Below are 20,371 nucleotides of genomic sequence, written 5' to 3'. Positions count from 1 at the left end.
CCTGACCTTAAAAGACAATAAATCTTATGTGCATGCGTTACGCTATAGTGTCCTATTACACGCATGGGCGTAACAATCGATTTGTTGTCTACTTGCTGCCTGACCTTAAAAGACAATAAACCTTATGCGCATGTGTTTTGCTTTAGTGTGCCCTAATACATGCACGTGCGTAACATTAACTGAAAACTCCCAACTGCCTGACTGTAGAAGACAAAACTGATAATGTGCATGCGTAAAGAGCTTTACTCCTTGAATACGCACGTACTCAAATGAAAGTCGCGTCTTCCTACAAAAACAAATATTTCAATATCAAAAAGACGCTGGTAGTTCCTTACGTGAAATTAATAATAAATCAAGCATTCTAACTCGACTAGAAAACTAAATTCAAATGGTTGAGTTTTAATTTGAAAACTCCTCTCACATTACAACTCCACTCATAAATACAACAGAAAAGGAACTCTCCTAAACACTTCACTTCGGAGGAAATTCTCCTACTAATCAACTGAAGAGATAACATTAAAATCAAAAGTGCTCTATAAAGTAAATACCCTGTTTGTATGAAAGTGTTTATCTGAAGCCACTTAAATTAAAGTTTGAATTTACAGAAAAGAATTCTGATGAATGGTCCAAAACCAGAGAAACAGATTCCTTACTAAATACCTAAACCAAAGAAAGCTCTTGTTTTCAAAATCCTTAGTTGCTGTAACAGATTTCCAATGAAAGATTTCTTCACAAGTCTGTATAAAAATTAAACTCTCCCACCGGGTGCATCTGGTTGTCTTGTCCCACGTAGTTACTTCTGAAGTCCTATTTTAAGGGGAAAGAGACTGGATAAGGGTTTAATACTAAACTTAATAACTTTTACTTAAGAAAAGAAATATTCAGGACCTTCCTGATTCAAAAGGGAAGATGAAAAGCAGTTTATAATGTTGCCAGATCCACCACGTGACTACCTGGACCAATCAGCTCACTTCCCTTCTCCTCCATGATGGATTGGGTTAATTTCACTCTGGACATTGTGGTTAAGCCAGAATAAAAACTAAATAAGAATTAACATATCCCATACAAAACCGCACTCATCAGAGAGCCAGACCTGTCATACCACTCCTTCCGGAAGATCCAATATCCTTTGGGCGGATGTATATTCTTTCTGAAAAAAGAGAGGTTGGTACTAAAGGAGTACTTGCACATCAATCTTCGGAACGGGCTGATCACTGAATCTACTTCTCCTGCAGGAGTCTCGTTATTTTATGTCTCCAAGAAAGACACTGACGAACTGCGCTCCTGCATCAACTACCGTTGGCTCAATATGATAACTGTGCCAGACCTGTATCCCATGCCGTTAATGCCAGATATCTTAGAAGCTGTTAAGGGTGCTTCGATTTACACTAAACTGGATCTTAGAGGGGCATACCACCTCATTCAAGTCAAGTCCGGAGATGAATGGAAGACGACATTCCATACCCCCTTTGGTGTTGTCCAAACAGGTTACACTAAACTGGATCTTAGAGGGGCTTACCACTTCATTCGAGTCAAGTCCGGAGATGAATGGAAGACGACATTCCATACCCCCTTTGGTGTTGTTCAAACAGGTGCTCCCCTGCTCCTCCAAAACCATCAAGGACCATATTGACACACTTGCTCCAGCCTTTGCCGATTTCTGTAATCACTCTTTTGCCACTCAAATGTTCCCCTGTCCCCTTAAGCATTCCCTTGTGCACCTACTCCTCAAGAAGCTGTCTGCCGATCCTACCTGCCCGGCAAAGTATCGTCCAATCTCCATCAGCTCTTTCCTGGTCAAACTCTTGTAAAAGCTGTCCATCTCCCTGCTTACTCTCCACACTGAATCTGTTGGTTGTCTCCATGACCATCAGTCTGGCTTAAGAGCTGCCAGAGGCACTGAAACTGGTCTCCTGAACAAGCCTGAAGATCTGCTCTCTAAAGTTGATTTCAGCATTCCTTCTGTCCTAATCATCCTGGGTCTTTCCTCTACTTTCGACACAGTTAACAACGCCATCCTGATCAATTGACTAGGTGAGAACCAGGGCATCACGGATCAGGCCCTAGAGTGGCTGACCTCGTTTTTATTGACACAGTTCCTCTTGGACTGCCCCTCCCAGGTCCAACTTGGTCCCTTTCTCTCCACCACCTCTCTCTACGTGTGGCATTCCCCAGGGCTCTATCCTCTCACCCAGGTTTTTCAACCTCTACTTGGCCCCTTTGACCCACCTGATCTCTACCTTCACCTCTTACTTTCAGTTTTGTGCGGATGACAATCAGCTTTCCTTCAGGCTCCTCTCCTCTCTCGCTCATTCCTGACTGTCTATGAGCCTCCAACAATCTCTGCCTTAATGCCAGTAAGACGGAGATCCTTCTCACTGTGACCCCTGCCCGTGCTTTCCCTCTCTCACTCTGTCCACCCACCTTGAGCCCTCTTCCTTTGCCTTCCTACAAGGCAAACAACCTTGGTGTCATCTTCGACTTCACTCTCTCTTTCTCTCCTCACATCTTGGACGTCGCCAAGAAGTCCCACTACCAGCGGCTCCTCCTCAAAGGGACTCTTCCCTTTCCCACTTTCTCCCAGAAGCTCACTGTCTCCAGAGCCTTGTTTCTCTCTAGGCTGGACCACTGCAACAACCTCTCTCTCAATCTGCCTTCTTCTACTCTCCGCCCTCTGCAACTAATCCCGAACAGGACTGCAAGACTTATCCTTGGCCTCAAGCCCAGGGATCGTATCTCTCCAGTCCTGGAATATCTCCACTGGCTCCCAGTGGCTGCAAGGATTAAGTTCAACACCCTTTGCATTATCCACAAGGCTTTCTGGGATCGGGCCCGACACTACATCCAACGCTGTATTCCAAAATACCTTCCTTCTCGAGCCCTTCCCCAGTTACCTCCAACTCTCTAAAGGTTAGACCCTTCTCCGGCAGATAGTGGGGGTTAGATCTCTCTCATCTGCACGTGCCTCCCTCTAGAATGGCCTCCCTGCCCCTCTCAAACTTGAGAGGACCACCTGAAGTTCCGGAAGCAGCTCAAAACGTTCCTCTTTTCCTCTGCTTTCTCTCTCTCCCTCCCCTGCTGACCTACCTGAGCCACCTGTCTACTTTACTGACTAGTTGCTTGGCTACCCAGAGTCTCACTGAGTCCAGACTCTTTCTTGATCATTCACCCGTGCTCTGCCTCCGGGCTTACCAAGCACTTAGGCACTGTAACTGTAACCCTACAGTCCCTTGTTCTCCATGCACTACCCAGAGCCGCCCTGCACTTACTCAGAGCATTACTGCCCTGTTTTCCCCTCCTCTCTTCCTTGCACGTCCCCCCTCCTTTTCCCGTTGCATTTCTCGTTCTCGCACTTGCACAATCTGAATGACACAAGGCTTATTAAGATTGTTTGTCATGTCCTCCTTCTGTCTTCCCTCCATTGTCTTGTCGTGCCTAGAAACACTTGTGTACAGGTGTGTTATAAAGAACTTAGATCATATCATATAATTTTATCACAGATGCACAGACAAAATATACAATACCGCAGTAAGAAACAGCTAGAGTGGCAGTACCCAAATGCCAGTCTAGCTAGGTAATTACACTTATCAGGACTGCTTTATCAGAAATGTGCAGTAAAAAAGTCATACTAAACTGAGGAATGACTAGACTGATTGCACCAAAATGACTCTAGCCACTAATACAACATATCATGCCAGCTTAGCCTGGACATGGACAACCATTATGATTTATCGCACAATCCAGTCCCCCACACATCTCCTCTCCCTCCCACCCCTACCCCAACTTCTAAAATCAACTCCTTGGCCCAGAATTACCTTTGCGTCCCTCTTCCTTGTCCCAGAGCTTACATATGAGGCTCCTTACCTCATAGGTAAGTACTGGGATGAGGAAGATTGGGACTAGGAGTAATTAAGATTACAGGTAGCTGTGTCAGACATTACCTCCATGCACCTCTACCTCATTCCAGTACTTTTGTATGAGGCAGATTGCCTCATACACAAGTACTGCCTCATATAGAAGTACAGGGGCGAGGAAGACTAGGGCTAGGAGTAATGATGATTACCAAAAGGTAATCAAGGAATGAAACACACGTAGTGGCGTAACACCATTGAGTTGACTGGGCTTCAGCACCCCCCCCCCTCTGAAATTGTGGGCTATGTTGACTCAACCTGGCTGACCTTCAGAGCAGTTGCCGGACAGAACAGGACACAGATGTTAAACGGCACCTGGGTTTCGCTGTTAACAAGGGCCCAGTAATTACTAACGTCAAGCATTTCAATGTTGTACCTGCATTCAAATACCACATTTTTTAGGCAATTTAAATTGTGATGTGGGTTTAGTACTTGCATGCCAGGGGAGTGATTGGAGGGGTAGAGAGGGAGCAGGAGACCCGTCATTCTCACAGAAGTCCATATGTTGGTGCTTTCAGACTTAAAGGAGAGAGTTAACTGCTTGTAACATTGAAATTGCACTAGATTAATCTCATTAAAATGCATAAAGAAGTTAGATAGGTTTGCCCCTCAAACACCGCCCATGAAGTTAGTGCCTCTCCCAACATTTGAAGGATCAGCCCCCTCGAAAAATGTAGGTTTTGTTGTGCCCCTGAACACAGGCACACACACACCATTCACCATATACACACACGCACAGCCAGCCATCCAATCCATACATTCAAGTGTGCACTCTTTCACCATGCAGGCACACCTAGTGTGAAGCCTTTCACCATTCAGGCACACCCAAGCAGCCACCCATACATTTAAGTGTGCACCCTTTCACCATAGAGGCACACACCCAGGCTCCCACCCATACATATAAATGTGCACCCTTTCACCATAAACTCACACAGGCAGCCACCTATACATTTAAGTGTGCACCCTTTCACCATGCAGGCACACTCAGACAGCCACCCTACTTGTGCACCCTTTCACTGTACACGCACGCATGCACACCAAGCCGCCCATACATTTGTGTGCACCCTTTCACCATAGACTCCCACAGGCAGCCACCTACACATTTAAGTGTAAACCCTTTCAAAATACACTCACACACACACACAGACACGTCATGGAGTTGAGGGGAGCCCTATTACTTTCAAAAAGAAATTGTTTCTTTTTGAAGTCACTCCTACTTCATAAAGAAATTATTTGCGTTAGGGACCGAACCATAACGGAAATCATTTCTTTATGAAGGCAGAGTGACTTCAAAAATAAACGTTTTATTTTTTAAGTCATAGGGCTCCCCTGACCCCATGAAATGTAGGCCTCCAGCCTGGGGTCTTCCATGTCATGGGGTGGGTGGAGCCCTCAGAGTTCAAAAAGAAAGTTTCTTTTTGTAGACACTCTGGGCCTCATTACAAGTTTGCTTGTCCGGTAACTACGGTACTGGTAAGCTTGCCGGTACCGTAGTTAACGGACCAGTAAACTACAAGTGCTGCTCGCGGGTGACTTTGAGCCTGCCAGGTCTGACGGCCAGGCGTACCGGCACCCGCGAGCAGAGCATGACGGATGCATTAGCACCATTCACGAAGAGTGCTGGTGCATCCGGCTTCCCCATTCCCTTAGAGCCCTATGGGGCTCAATGGGAATGGGGAAGAATATCTTCCGGTGGGCGTAATGACCCGGTAATTGTCCATTCCTAGGTGCTGGAAAAAATCGCAAGTTTGGCGGCAACTGCCGGTTTTACCGGAAAGGCTACCACCAAACTTGTAATGAGGCCCTATGTCTTCCGGAAAAAAAAAATATTTCTGTTATAGAAATTATTTGTTTATGAATGCAGAGTGAATTCAAAAGGAGCAGGGGCTAGGGGGGGCCCTGTTACACCAGTGGCCTCTACATTCTACAGTGAAGGAGTTACAACATTTCCTGGGCTTTGCCAATTTCTATAAGAAATTGATTACACACTATTCTTCCACGATTCGCCTTCTTACGGCTCTGTTAAAGAAGGGAGTCTCCTTTCTTTGGACCAATGAGGTGCAGTTCGCCTTCATGTCACTAAAATCGCTATTTTCTTCAGCTCCCATACTGAAGACCCCTGATCAGAACAGGGGTTTCATCGTGGAAATGGAGGCATCTCATTATGCCTTAGGGGCTGTGACGCTGCAAGTCTCGGATGAGGGACTGGAATGCCCGGTGACATATCTTTCCAAGACTCTGTCTTCCTCATAACTGCACTATTCTGTTGGCAGTTAAACGCGTCTTTCAGGAATGGAGACACCTTCTGTGGGGAGCCAAGCATTCTGTGGTGGTCAGGACAGATCACCAGAATCTGAAAAGCCTTCAATCTGCCAAAACCAGGAACAGCCGGCAGGCTAGGTGGTCTAATTATTTTCCCCTTAAAACGTGACTTTCTCATACATTCCTGGTAGGACCAACCTTCTGGCTAATGCTCTATCCATGCAGTTTCGGTTTTCCACCTTGCAGTGAAGAGGGAAACTACTGCTCATATTACCGCTTGTCAAGAGACCGCAGTCAGCTACAACCTACTGTATGAGGTTGGATGCCTTTTTTATGAAGGAAAGGTTTTTCTTCCTACTGCTGCCCTACAACAAGAAGCCCTACATATGTGTCATGACTCGTGGTGGCGGATCATCGGGTATTCGTTAACACCTTGGATCTTGTTTGTCAGCATTTCTAGTGGCCTTCTATGATTCCGGATGTCTGAGACCACATCTCTGCATGTGGCACCTGTTTTCAGACAAAGGTCCGCAGGAAACCTCCTCTGGGTCACTTAGTAAGGATGCAGGTTCCCACTAGATCTTGGCAGATCATCTCTACAGGTTTTGCAGTTTACCAACTCCTCTCTAAGGGATCCACTACCATCATGGTAACCATTAATTACATCACTAAACTCGCTCACTTCCATGCATTACCGAAAGTTCCATCTGCCGCTAGCATGGCCAGGATCTTCATTGACGCAATCTTTTCGTGGCACAGGTTGTTGGACACTATAGTTTCTGATCATGGTCCTCAGAACACTTCCATTTATTGGCAGCAAATCTGCTCTATTTTGCACAACAAGAGGAGTTTGAGTTTGGGGTTCCATCCAGACCAACGGCCAGACTGAATGCTTGAATCAAACTCTTGAGGGTTACTTACGCTGTTTCATTTCCTCCGTTCAAGATAATTGGGTGGAGTTGCTGCCCATGGCTGAGTTTTCATATAACAATGCTAAACATGCTGCTTTGAAGTCCAGTCTCTTCTTGTGCACATATGGGCTCCATCATTACCGTTTTCCTACTGCTACTCCGTCCTCTACCAAGTTTCCTGATGTTGGTGCACTGGTTTTGGATACCCAACAGGGTCATTTGTTTGCTGGCATTGGCTTGCAGGAGGCACATCACCGAGTCAAGTGGTCCGCTGATCGACATCGCACACCAGCACCTTTCATCCTGCCAGGTGCTATGGTTTGGCTTGCATCCTGTTTTTTGCCTCGTTATCTGGTTCCTTCCAAGTTATCCCCCTAGTTCTTTGGTCCTTTTAAGGTGCTAGCTTGCTGTGGTTCGGCTGCCTTTCTTCTCCAAGCCAAGGATTCATCCTATGTTTCACGTCTCGCAATTGAAGTGGGCTGTGCCCGACCATTTTCAGTGCACCATAATACGTCGCCCTCCTCCAGTGGACAGAGTTTCAGGGTCAGAGTTTGAGGTGTCTGATATTTGCCACTCCAGTTACTATTGCGGTCGGCTTCAGTACCTTGTGGATTGGAAGGAGTATTCTCCTGCTGACCGTACCTGGGAAATGGCTTCTTTGGTTCATGCTCCTAAACTGGTTCGATTGTTTCACCAGTTCCATCCCAGTCTACTGGGTATGATATGGTATGATATGGCATTTATAACGCGCCTATACACAAGTGTCTGCTCTTGGATGGGGGCTTACTGTAGCATCCCGGGTACGGCAGCATTCTATTTGGCCTAAGTGGAGAAGTATTCAGGCCATTTGTCTGTCATCACCCAAGATGGTGCTCGCTGTGCCGTGTGCAGGTCTAGTCGTTTCGGCAGCTGACTTCCTGGTTTCCCCTCTTTCCAGCATCGGAACAAGTCTTATGCAGTCTGCGCCAGCGACCCGGCGCGTCACTACTCTTTTCTCTGGACGCTCCGTAAGTTCACCTTCTTTGTATCCTTAGATCTATACTTACCTGAATACTGCTGTTCCTCATATCCATTTCCTTCCTTCTTCATTTTAGAACCTCAGCAGAGTCTTAGAGATCACCCTACGTATAGCGCATGGCGCGGAACTTGCAAGCCATTCGGTACGATCGCAAGTGCAGAAAGCTGACTTTAAGCTTTCATTCTTTGTCTGCTCTATCTTAGCTATATGCTGTTCTTTCTCTAAGCGTGATACAGCCAGGATGAGTTCCGGTATCCGAAGGCTGCACGAAGATTAGAACAAGAAGGCAGAAAGACACTCCTGCAGCCTACCTGCTTGATATTCACATCAGCGACATGAGAATGGCTGATCCGAAGCCCTGCAGTTCCCCATACCAGGGTTTTCTTCCCCAGAGGGTTTCCTTGAGGCCGCTGTATCGCCTACTTTCTTCTATTACAAGGAAGAGGTGTGCAGGGGTCTTGGGGAATTCTGTATTACCCACCACTCTGTACCTGATCAGGTTAGTTGTTTATTGTATATATCTGTATATATTAGGCTTAAAGAGTTCATCTGTGGTTTCCTCTGCAGTGTTCATAACAGAACGCTCTGCAGCCCTATACTTCCCCTGTGAGCTCAGCCAGTCATAGAGGTAAAGGGCCCCTTTATCTTCTCAGGGAATCTTCTACCCAGTGCATTGGCAGCCTTTCCACCACTCTACCAACACATCGTCCCTACCTGCGTCACTATACCTTTCTACTGAACCCATCGAGCGGTATAGGTGAAAGGCTCTCTTATCGTGGAACCCTTCCCTATTGACTGAGCCAACCATCTACCCAAATAAAGGTAGCTTATGCATCCCTGCCTCAACCCCCCTATACTTCTAGCCCTTCTGATGAAAGGTTTTGCATCCTGCACGTTAACAATGATCCCACCCAGCTGTAAAGGTGAAAGTGTCTCTATTCATGGAGTTAAAGCACGTGCACTGAGCACACTCATCCATTTAAGTGGGTGTCTTCCCATTACTGCATCAACCCCTAAACCCATCTCACCATTATAATGAGAGGCTCTGCACGCATGCATGTTCCTGCTCAGCTTATCCAGCCGGAGAGGGGAAAGGTTCTCTATTCTTGAACCTATCCCATATGCACTGAGCACCTACCTATCTAGGGAAGTAAGTGGCAGTCTATTGATCCCTGAAGCAACCCCCACTCCAGGCCGTGTGATGAAAGGGACTACATCTCTCTATCTTCCCAATGAGCTCATCCAGATGTAGAGGTGAAAGGCTCTCTATTCCTGGATTTATTCCATGTATACTGAGAACGCAACTATCCATTGGACAACCAACCCCCAGACCCTCCAGGCCTTGGGATGAAAGGGTCTGCATCTATCTACCTTGCTGATGAACCCATCTAGGTGTAGAGGTGAAAGGCTCTCTATTCCTGAACGTATTTCATGTATACTGAGAATTCATCTATCAATTGAACTAAGTAGCAGCCTCTTATTCCCCGTACCAACCCCCATACCCCACAGGCCTTGTGATGAAAGGGTCTGCATCTATCTACCTTGCTGCTGAACCCATCCAGGTGTAGCGGTGAAAGGCTCTCTAATCCTGGGCGTATCCTGTATCCACTGATTACCCTATCCATCTATTGAAGTTACAACCCCTCTATCCCTGTACCAATTCTCAAACCCCACTCATCAGTGAAATGAAAAGCTCTGCGTGCCAATACACTCCTGCTGAGCTCGTCCAGCCGTGGAGGCGAAAGGTTCTCTATTCAGGAAATGATACCATATCGGCTCTGTGTAACACATTGGAGTCTCAGCCTCTCTATCCCTTACTGACCTCCGAACCCAGGACTGAGGCCTTTTATCAAAGGAGCTGCATCCATATGCCGACCTCCTGCACCCATTCTGCCATGGCCAGTGCTACAATAAGTAAAACGTAAGTGGCGGCTTAGGATGCAACCAGCAGAGGGGCAGTTTGGCGCCAAATCATAAAATTTCAGGTAATTGTATTGTCGTCCAGAGTTACACCTTGTGTGGGTCAGTGTCACCATAGCAGCTAGCCATAAAAAGACTCTGTGCCCCTCTTTCAGCAAATAAGGCCAACTTACACCAGAGGTGAAAGGCACTACATTCCTCTGCCAACTCCTAACCAGTCTAGTGGTGAAAGGTTCTTCATCAAAGAGTCCAGCCACCATCATCAGAGCTCATCCACGACGAGTGGTGAACGAGCTGCATCCGTGAACCAGCTCTTCAACAACCCTATCTCAAGCAGTGAAAGGTTACCATAATTGTACAACAACCAAGCCCACCCAACAGTGCTGAACAACTCGGCGACCATGTTGCAATGATTGAGACTACCCAGCCCTAGTGGTGAAAGGCGCTGGTACGATGTACCATCCGTTTGCTTTAGTGGTGAATGCCACCCCTTGAGCATACCCATCCCTATTGGTGAAAGGCTAAACATTCTTCTTTCAAAGCCCAAACTCATCCAGTCCAGTGGTGTAAAATTTTCAGCACCAAACCCACAGAGCCGTTGTGGTGAAAGGCTCTGGGTCGCAGTATCACCCCTGCAGCCCAACCACCCCAAGTGGTGACAGGGTCTGCATCCGTGTACTAATTCCTGAGCCCACCAAACCCTAGTGGTTAAAGGTTCTGCTTAGCCATCTATCTCGAATGGTGAAAGGTGCTGCATCTCAGTACTAACAGACAAGATAATCCAGCACGAGTGGTGAAAGGCTATGTGTACATGTGCACATGCATGAGTCCACCATGCCCTAGTGGTTACAAGCTTTGCATTCTCGTATCACATTTTGAGCCCATCCAGCCCTAGTGGTGAAAGGTTTTGCATCTGTGAGCCCACTCAACCCTAGTAGTGAAAGGATTTGCATCCCTATACCAATGAATGAGTCCGCCCAGCCCTAGGTGAGAAAGGTTATCCATCTGCAAGTCCACCCAGACCTGATGGTGAACGGTTATGCAACTGCGAGCCTACCCAGACCTAGTGGTGAAAGTTTCTGGATCTGCAAGCCCATCCAGACATAGCGGTGAAAGGTTCTGGGTCTGCAAGCCCACCCAGTGGTGAAAGGTTATGCATCTGTGAGCCCACCCAGACCTAGTGGTGAAAGGTTATGCATCTGCAAGCCCTCCCAGACCTAGTGGTGAAATGTTCTGGGTCTGTGAGCACACCCATATCTAGTGGTGAAAGGTTCTGTATCTGCGAGCCCACCCAGACCTAGTCGTGAAAGGTTATGCATCTGCAAACCCTCTCAGACCTAGTGGTGAAATGTTCTGGGTCTGCGAGCACACCCAGACCTAGTGGTGTAATGTTCTGGGTCTGTGAGCACACCCTGACCTAGTGGTGAAAGGTTCTGCATCTGCGAGCCCACCCAGCCCTAGTGGTGAAATGTTCTGCATCTGCGAGCCCACCCAGACCTAGTGGTGAAAGGTTCTGCATCTGCAAGCCCACCCAGCCCTAGTGGTGAAATGTTCTGCATCTGCGAGCCCACCCAGCCCTAGTGGTGAAATGTTCTGCATCTGCGAGCCCACCCAGACCTAGTGGTGAAAGGTTCTGCATCTGCAAGCCCACCCAAGATTGATACATTGCAATGGGAGGCCTTCTGGGGCAGACTATCTACACATTATTTTTCTTTAGCACGGCTACACATTTAGCAGACGTCGGGAGCATTTAAGGTAATTTGTTTGAAAATCTGCGAGGATAGCAGTGGTTCTCATTTATAGGAAGACATCGCAGCAATAAGAGTCTTACTTTCAAACGAGAGGAAACAATTCCACTTAATAGAAATATTGATTTTTGGGAAAATAAATGTTACGGTAATTCACTTAGAAAGTGTCCTGTGTACTGGAAACAACAGTTTAGCGCAAATGGCCTGCACAGTCCTCTGGCTGAGCCATTAAACAACTCCTGCAATATGCCAGGCCGCCCCAGTCCTGCACCACACTCGAGGCTATTACACAGCCCTGGGGGTGCAGTTTCATCCCCTACTCCTTCATCGCCTGATGTCAGACTCAGCCAATGCACCCCTATCCAGCACTACACCTCCTGCAATTACTCAGCCTTTCAAGAGTAGCTTAATCCTGCCCTCCTTCATCCCTTGTTATTCCAGGAATCAGGTTGAGCCAATGCACCCCAATCGTGCACTACACTTCCTGCTATTACTCAGCCTGGCTAGAGCAGCTTAACCCCACCCTCCTTCAACATCCCCCCTCCGATATCTCAAGAATCAGACTGAGCCAATGCACCCCAATCCTGCTATTCACCAACCTTGCTAGAGCAGCTTCATCCTGCCCTCCTTCACCCCTGATATCCCCCCAGGAATCAGACTGAGCCAATGCACCCCTATCCTGCACTACAACTCTTGCTATTACCCAGTCTGGTACCACATACAGCATTGGGAGTGCTGCTTAATCCTGTACCCCTTCACCACCTGATATCACAGGAATCAGACTGAGCCAATGCACCCCCAATCCTGCACTACACCTCCTGCAATTACCCAGCCTTCTTTATCACAGTTTCATCCTGCCCTCCTTCACCCCCATTTATCCAAGGAACCAGACTGAGCCAATGCACCCCCAATCCTGCACTACACCTCCTGCTATTACCCAGCCTTCCTAGAGCAGCTTAACCCTGCCCTCATTCATCCCTGCACCCGATATCCCAGGAATCAGCTGAGCCAATGCACCCCCAATCCTGCACTACTCCTCCTGCTATTACCCAGTCTGGCACCACACACAGCGTTAGGAGTGCAGCTTAATCCTGTACCCCTTCACCACCTGATATTCCAGGAAACAGACTGAGCCAATGCACCCCAATTCTGCAGTCCGCCGCCAGCTATTGCCCGGCCCGGCACCACACACAGCCTTGGCAGTGCTGCCTAATCCTGTACTACCTCACCACTTGACATTCCAGGAATCAGACTGAGCCAATGCACCCCAATCCTGCACTACTCCTCCTGCTATTACCCAGCCTGGCACCACACACAGCGTTAGGAGTGCAGCTTAATCCTGTACCCCTTCACCACCTAATATTCCAGGAAACAGACTTAGCCAATGCACCCCAATTCTGCAGTCCGCCGCCGGCTATTACTCGGCCTCTCACCACACACAGCCTTGGCAGTGCTGCCTAATCCTGTACTACCTCACCACCTGACATTTCAGGAATCAGAGTGAGCCAATGCACCCCCAATCCTGCACTACTCCTCCTGCTATTACCCAGCCTGGCACCACACACAGCGTTAGGAGTGCAGCTTAATCCGGAACCCCTTCACCACCTGATATTCTAGGAAACAGACTGAGCCAATGCACCCCAATTCTGCAGTCCGCTGCCGGCTATTACCCAGCCTGGCACCACACACAGCCTTGGCAGTGCTGCCTAATCCTGTACTACCTCACCACCTGACATTCCAGGAATCAGACTGAGCCAATGCACCCCAATCCTGCACTAAACCTCCTGCACCCAGCCATGCTAGAGCAGTTTAACCATACCCTCCTTCAACCCCCACTCCCCCGATATCCCAGGAATCAGACTGAGCCAATGCACCCCACTCCTCCACTACACCTCCTGCTATTACTCAGCCTTGCTAGAGCAGCTTAATCCCACCCACACTCCTTCAACATCCCCCCTCCGATATCTCAGGAATCAGTCTGAGCCAATGCACCCCCAATCCTGATATTCACCCCCTGCTATTATCCAGCCTTCCTAGAGCAGCTTAACCTGCCCTCCTTCATCCCTGCACCCGATATCCCAGGTATCAGACTGAGCCAATGCACCCCCAATCCAGCACTACACCTCCTGCAATTACCCAGCCTTCTTTATCACAGTTTCATCCTGCCCTCCTTCACCCCCTAATATCCCAGGAATCAGAATGAGCCAATGTACCCCCAATCCTGCACTACACCTCCTGCTATTACCCAGCCTTCCTAGAGCAGCTTAACCCTGCCCTCCTTCATCCCTGCACCCGATATCCCAGGAAACAGACTGAGCCAATGCACCACCAATCCTGCTCTACTCCTACTGCTATTACCCCGCCTGGCACCACACACAGCGTTAGGAGTGTAGCTTAATCCTGTACCCATCCACCACCTGTTATTCCAGCAATCAGACTGAGCCAATGCACCCCAATCCTGCACTACACCTCCTGCTATTACCCAGCCATGCTAGAGCAGTTTAACCATACCCTCCTTCAACCCCCACTCCCCCGATATCCCAGGAATCAGACTGAGCCAATGCACCCCACTCCTCCACTACACCTCCTGCTATTACTCAGCCTTGCTAGAGCAGCTTAATCCCACCCACCCTCCTTCAACATCCCCCCTCCGATATCTCAGGAATCAGACTGAGCCAATGCACCCCCAATCCTGATATTCACCCCCTGCTATTATCCAGCCTTCCTAGAGCAGCTTAACCTGCCCTCCTTCATCCCTGCACCCGATATCCCAGGTATCAGACTGAGCCAATGCACCCCCAATCCAGCACTACACCTCCTGCAATTACCCAGCCTTCTTTATCACAGTTTCATCCTGCCCTCCCTCACCCCCTAATATCCCAGGAATCAGAATGAGCCAATGTACCCCCAATCCTGCACTACACCTCCTGCTATTACCCAGCCTTCCTAGAGCAGTTTAACCCTGCCCTCCTTCATCCCTGCACCCGATATCCCAGGAAACAGACTGAGCCAATGCACCACCAATCCTGCTCTACTCCTACTGCTATTACCCCGCCTGGCACCACACACAGCGTTAGGAGTGTAGCTTAATCCTGTACCCATCCACCACCTGTTATTCCAGCAATCAGACTGAGCCAATGCACCCCAATCTACACTACACCTCCTGCTATTATCCAGCCTTGCTAGAGCAGCTTAACCCCACCCTCCTTCAACATCCCCCCTCCGATATCTCAGGAATCAGACTGAGCCAATGCACCCCCAATCCTGCTATTCACCCCCTGCTATTATCCAGCCTTCCTAGAGCAGCTTAACCTGCCCTCCTTCATCCCTGCACCCGATATCCCAGGTATCAGACTGAGCCAATGCACCCCCAATCCAGCACTACACCTCCTGCAATTACCCAGCCTTCTTTATCACAGTTTCATCCTGCCCTCCTTCACCCCCTAATATTCCAGGAATCAGAATGAGCCAATGCACCCCCAATCCTGCACTACACCTCCTGCTATTACCCAGCCTTCCTAGAGCAGCTTAACCCTGCCCTCCTTCATCCCTGCACCCGATATCCCAGGAAACAGACTGAGCCAATGCACCACCAATCCTGCACTACTCCTTCTGCTATTACCCCGCCTGGCACCACACACAGTGTTAGGAGTGTAGCTTAATCCTGTACCCATCCACCACCTGTTATTCCAGGAAACAGACTGAGCCAATGCACCCTCAATTCTGCACTCCGCCGCCAGCAATTACCCAGCCTGGCACCACACACAGCCTTGGCAGTGCTGCCTTATCCTATACTACCTCACCACTTGACATTCCAGGAATCAGACTGAGCCAATGCCCCCCAATCCTGCACTATACCTCCTGCTAATAGTCAGCCTTGCAAGAGTAGATTACTCCTGCTCTTCTCCATCCCTTGATATTCCTGGAATCAGACTCATCCAGTGCACCCCCATTCTGCACTACACCGCCTGCTATTACCAGCCTGGCGCCACACACAGCCTTGGCAGTGCTGCTAACGCCTGTATCCCTTCACCACCTGACATTCCAGGAATCAGACTCAGCCAGTGCACCCCCAATTCTGCACTACACCGCCTGCTATTACTAAAATGACATAACACAAAGCCTTGGTATAGAAGCTTAATCCTACTCCCCCTCCCTGTCATTCCAGTAATTATCCTGAGCCAATGCACCTCAGTGCTGCACTACAGCGCCTGCTTTTACAGTGCAACTAAGCCCTTACCCTAAACCCTGCGTCAAGGTCACACACATAGACTTGTCGATGCACCTCAATCTTGCCAGCACCCTTTGCTGTTCCGGAACTCAATCTGATGCCACACACAGCCTCTGTAGTGCAGCTTAATCCCTCATCCCTGCTGTTCAAACCATAAGTATGGGCCAATGCACCCTATTCCTGCTCTACCCCACCTGCAGTTTCAGCACTCATCCTGGGCCTTGCCAGTGCACTACAGCCCCGTCCCTCATGCTCCATTTCTATTGGACACAGTCCATGGCCCACCTATAGCCATGCCAATGCACCTTAAGCCTGCCCTACACCCTCTGATATCACAGGACTGACGCAGAACCTTACTGATGACGTGGTGCAACGATTCAAGGTGATCATCAGACCTACACTGACGTATGCTTCCCCAGCATGGAGGACCTGCCAGGAGCGACACCGTAAGAGTTTTCAGATAGTCGAGAACAAGGCCCGGCAGATAGCACCTGGATCTCCACTCTTCACAAGGATAGCTGACCTTCACAGAGACCTGGACATCGAGATGCTGGACGAACATCTAGCAAAGCTAAGCAAAAACATCTGCCAAGGACTGGATCAGAACCCGAACCCTCTGATCGGAAGACTCACTGCCACTCACTGCAAACTTTTTGACCGCTTGCATCATTTTTGTTTTACCCAAGTTTTCTTTTTTTTTTTTAAACTCGTTATATTTAGAAAAAGCAGAGAATGCCGTGATCAGCCGTTTCGGCCAATCAATTGCAATCAAATAATAAAACTTCATCTGCATAAGCAAGCTGGATACATTTATGTGCACTTAATTTCTTGGAAACCAATGATACAATGGATTGACATACTCTTCAATATCCGAAACATACCAGTTTATGAGACAGGGAGTCAAAGTGCAACCCTGCCTCAAGCCAGTTTTTGTATCAGTTCTCTGGGATAAGGATCCCTTGCGGTGAAGTGTAACCTGTATGTTGGAGTGATCCTGCAGGCCAATAATCAGCCTAAGAGGACCAAATGAGATTCCCCATTTATATACTTTTGTCCACTAGTGATATCAATTGACCATATCGAAGGCCATGGACTAATCTATAGAAGCCACTTAAAGTCATATATCTTAGTCCACGCCAGCAGACCTGTTTGAGGTTTTTAAACCTGCCCATGTTATGATGATGATATGTTATTTATAACGCGCTTAATACCCAGAGGTTTCTAAGCGCGGACCTGGGGATCGAACCTGTGGTACTCCAAGTCATCTTGCTTCCAAGGAGTGTACGTTACCCCTGAGCTATCCTCCCATGTTCCTCCCATGTTCACTGTACATGTTTCAAGATCAAATAGAGGTAGGGCTACAAAGACCTTATTATCGGCATCCATGATGGTAATCGGGTGATCGTTTTTCAGACCGGTTTTCACACCCCTTTAAAAAACCAGAACCACAATCCAAGTACACCAGGAGTTAGGGAACCACTCCTTATTAAAAATGTGCTTAAACAAACAAAATAGTTAATATGGTTTACTAGGCAGTTGGGTCACAGTTAAATAGTCTATTGGACAATCCATTCGGCCCTGGTGTTCTCGAGTTGCGTGCCTTCTTTATCACCTTTTGAATAACTTCTTGGTCAAACTCTATTTTTCCACCATCAGTGCAAGATCCCAAGACCTTACCACTGTGAGAGGATAGGTCAGTTTCATTATAGTACAAACATTCAAAATGATCACCGCAGTCAGCCTCTGCTACAGCGTTGTTTTGCTTAACAGCTTGACAACAACCGAGAGCATTCATTATTCTGCAAAAAACTGTCTGAATTCTTATTTCTAAGTGCTTCCAAAATAAGTTCATCATCTCTCTTCGTCAAACTAGCCCATTGCTGTTTCAGTTAATCTTTGTAACTTTGCTCGACCTTATTAATTTGCCTTCATCAGCAATCTGTGTTGGGCTCAGAAATCTTAATATTTCTTATTGTGGATCTTAATCCTCTTTCCTTATCTACTAAATCACGGAATCTCGGGCATAGACATAAGTGTGTTTTTTTAACAATCACTGATTTCTGAACTAACGATTTCTTCTTCATGAGGACCCTGTATAGATTATCCCCCATGAAGCTCTCGTGATTATCCAAATTAAAGGTCATCAACTTCCATTGGTAAGTGGTGTCCTGAAAAACAAAGTCCATGTTCTTGTTAACCTGATCCACGGATACTACATTCCATGACACCTATTGTTACCAGGATTAATGCTCCGATCATTAGGCCCACGATCCATTCCCATACTGACATGCACTTCAAATACTCCCACCCACATACGATGATCACTCCAAAGGGCTTTTCAACCTTCATACGCTTACAACAACACAAGAGAAAATGGTCAAAAAAATAAAATCTGTGCCATATTGCAATACTCACAGTATCCACATTGATGGCACTATTTAGCATTTGCAGACAAAAGGCTGAGAAACACGTGGCCAATTCTAAACCATGGTGGCAATGAATCCACAGAGGGCAAGAAACCCAAATGTTAACTATTGTCTCCAAATGGAGGGTAACAGCAAAAGAGAAATATCGAGGCTGAGTACAACAAAAAGGAAATGCACCAAACACAGGCTTATAAAGATTCTCAGATCTTTATTCAAATAACTGTACAGTTTACAAAGAAACAAAGTATCGATGGGGGCGCTGTTGCGCACGAGAGAAGATGGCGGCTCTCGTGTGAGCTCCGGCTAGACCCAGGGCCGCAAAGCCAGAAAAGATAATTTGCAGGCACCAGTTACCCGCGATTTTTTCAGAGGACGGGTAACAATATATTCGGATAGCCCACACGAAATTCCAGGCGGATCGGTGTGGGGATTCCAGAGATAGAGGCCCGGATGATCCGCGGGCGGCCCGGAGGTCGGCGACCGGCGCGAGGAGAGAGGAGCCCCGCCCCGGCGCGGCGGCATCAGGCCGCTCCTGCCATCTGTCCAGCGTGAGGAAGCCGAGGCTCCCCCGGATATCGTGGACCGCCCGCTGGCCCCCCTGCCACCTTCTTCGCCTGGGAGCCAGAGAGGCCCTGACGGGTGAAGGCCTGCTCTGTGGTCGGACCGCACTTGAAGAGGTAGGCCCCCCTCGCCTCATAACCAGCGTGCCACCCAGCTATCTCTGGCGGGCTCGTGGGACTGCGGGACAGGCGGTTAATAAACTCATCTTGTTGAGAGCTTGGTTCCTCGCATGCCCGCGGGCCGCGGGGGGGCCTCCCCACACTCCCTACGCAGGCCACCATCCCCCAGGGACTGATGATCATATGCGCACCGAAACGAGCGCTCCATTCGTCCATATATGACTATGAGAAACGTCTGCCCCTTCTAATAAAGCTGTGACGGGGCACTGATTCCACCACCGCGGGCAGATATACCGCAGAGCGAATCGTGGTGGAACCAACACGGCCTTCCCATTGAGCGCCTGGATAACCCACATCTCCCATCCCGGAGACGATGCCCAAGAACTTTGGCCCGAAGAAAGGCAGAGGAACCATCACAAATTCACAACTGCGATGCAGAGGGAAGCAGAGCCCGAGACAGACCAGGAAACGCCGGTGCATGAGAAGCAGGCAGCTCCGGCTACAAGGATGGACCCCCAGGCCGTTTTTCAGGTGATGCAACAGGGCTTCGCTGCACTCACGGACAAGTTAGATGGGATCACGGCAAGTGTCGCCAACATTAAGACACAACTTGACAAGACAACCATTCGCATGACGGAGGTGGAATCTAGGATATCTGGCACTGAGGATGCTTTAGAGGACCTGAAAACCACGGTATCCACAATGGCTATCGAACTTGGAACGGTGAAGTCCAAATGTGCAGATTTGGAGGCGAGATCTAGGAGAAACAACATCCGCATTATTGGCGTTCCAGAAGGCACCATGAAAGGATCAATGGAGAAGGCAGTGGAAGATCTCCTCCGCACACTATTGGGTGATCCCGGATGGTCACCGATGTTCATAGTCGAGAGGGCGCACAGATCACTGGCCCCGAAACCGAAACCCGGGGCATACCCCAGGCCCATCATAGCACGCATGTTAAACTATAGGGATAGAGATCTGATCCTTAAAACCGCCAGGGAAAAACAAGAGCTCAAATGGGAAGCAAATGTTATCCGCATCTTTCCAGACTTCACCCTGGCGGTCCAACAGGAAAGGAAGCTCTCTACAGGAGTCAAGAAAATGCTACGCGAACGGCAAGTTCAATACGCAATGCTCTACCCCGCCAGGCTCAAAATCCAGCATCAAAACAAGTCATACTTTTTCACATTTCCCGAAGAAGCAGCGACCTTTATAGAAACGCATATCCCCCCGAACACGGGACAGACTTAAAGTGTGGGCGATT

The sequence above is a fragment of the Ambystoma mexicanum genome, chromosome 13, assembly GCF_040938575.1.
Source record: "Ambystoma mexicanum isolate Mex_15411 chromosome 13, UKY_AmexF1_1, whole genome shotgun sequence".
NCBI lineage: Eukaryota > Metazoa > Chordata > Amphibia > Caudata > Ambystomatidae > Ambystoma > Ambystoma mexicanum.
The sequence above is the reverse complement of the archived record's forward strand: the minus strand, read 5'-3'. Positions refer to the sequence as shown.